The sequence below is a fragment of the Aquarana catesbeiana genome, linkage group LG02 (assembly GCF_042186555.1).
Source record: "Aquarana catesbeiana isolate 2022-GZ linkage group LG02, ASM4218655v1, whole genome shotgun sequence".
Classification (NCBI taxonomy): Eukaryota; Metazoa; Chordata; class Amphibia; order Anura; family Ranidae; genus Aquarana; species Aquarana catesbeiana.
The window spans coordinates 650,710,991-650,712,649 of record NC_133325.1 but is presented as its reverse complement, the minus strand read 5'-3'; the positions used below and the strand labels follow the sequence as shown (position 1 = coordinate 650,712,649).

The 1,659-nt window shown below is 45.6% G+C and overlaps 1 pseudogene; it reads left to right on the top strand.

The window, feature by feature from the left end:
- The first annotated feature begins 748 nt into the window (after positions 1–748).
- Positions 749–882, top strand: LOC141130855 (U2 spliceosomal RNA; annotated as a pseudogene).
- The last annotated feature ends 777 nt before the right edge of the window (positions 883–1,659 follow it).

Below are 1,659 nucleotides of genomic sequence, written 5' to 3'. Positions count from 1 at the left end.
TGTATATATGGACACACAGTGGATGTATGGACACAGCTGAGTTTGAGAGATGTAAAGGGTGTGTGTGCAGCCCTGAACACACACACATTGGGGGATTTACTAACACTGGTGCACTCAGAATCTGGTGCAGCTGTGAATGGTTGTCAATCAGTTTCTAATGCCAGCTTGTTTAAGTAAAGTGTTGCCAAACCCAGGACCCTGCATTCACTATATCTGGTCTCCCACAGTACACAGAACATGAAAATGCAATTATTTTAGTAAATATAAAAACTGCTAAACACCTTTTCGCTTGAGCAGTATATAGCAGTCTTGTGACTTCTATCATTGTCTGGCTGAGCACTAGTTAAAGCTTGTAGGAGGATTTTTCATTCTCCTCTGACAGTCCTATGAGGCTGCATTTTCCCTGATTCTCTGTCTGGACAGTGCTGATTGGCCTTGTGCTGATCACATGCACCCCCCCCCAAAAAAAAAACCCATCTCTAGCAACACACACCAAACTAAGCATGTGCAGGGTGCCTCCAAACCTCTGTACTATCAGGAGATGGATTGGGGACAGTAAAAGAAGTGGTGGATCAGAGAAGACAGGATCAATCAGCCTTTTTACACAATGCAGAGGATTAACTCCTTAGGTTGCACAGTGAGTATAACAAGCATGCTTTACTACATATGCAGTGTTCTGCCTCCAGCAGGATATTAATTAAGTTGTTTTGCCTGCAATATCAGATTTGACCAGATTTGACCAGATTTGGCCACTTCTCGGCCTTTTGGCTAAGATCAAGTGTAGTATCTGTTCCTATCAGTTGCCAGGAGGTGGCGCTTGCTTCTGTCCCTGATCTACGGCGAAGTGGTATCAGGGATGTCGGAGGCTATGCAAAACCTGCTGGTGTAAAGGTAACCTGGAGTGGTTCGTAGTCGAAAGTGAAGCCTTCTAATGGGGATAGAGAACCACTGGGTCTGACCCAGAGGGTCGTGTCCCTGGCCTTCTTGCCTAGATTGGGGTAGCTCTAGCTCCGGTCAGTCTTTCAGGAGAGAACACTGACTCCTCCTTCGGTGGGGGAGTGGTTAGTATTTCCTGAATGTAATTAGGTAGGAGGGATGGAATCACTTTCAAATATGTATGTGTATGGATTTATAAAATAGGAGCCACAGACATACTGAGCAAAATATTACCAGGAGAATCATTTTTTTATCAAAGTATACCTAATCTTTTCACTCTCCCATCATCCTTCTCCCCACTTTCTTTTTATTTATCCCCATGTTTGTCACTTTTTTGTATTTTTTTGTTTGGTGTGTATACACGTTTGTAACTGTGTGATGAGTAGGGTGTGGGTCCTCAGGCCTACTCTGAAAGTCTTGGGTGGTGGCGGACAAAGGCCTTCTGGATTGGTTTGCCCTCTCTCATGGGGTCTCCCTTCGGGGGAGTCCCTCCTAGTACTTGGGTTGGTCTGTTTCAGCAGACCTTCCAGAGAATGGGGGTCCTCCTGGTTTTTGGCTAGTTGGACCCCAGTTAAATACCTCAGTCCCTGTCTGGAGCCTAACGCCCCGGGGGATCAGGGTAAGGTCTTTCCCTAGTGGAGGATCAGTGTAACACCCGCTGCATGTTTTTGTGTTTCACTCTTTATGTGTGTGCACTTTTTTTTGGCACCCGGTGGAAGTTTT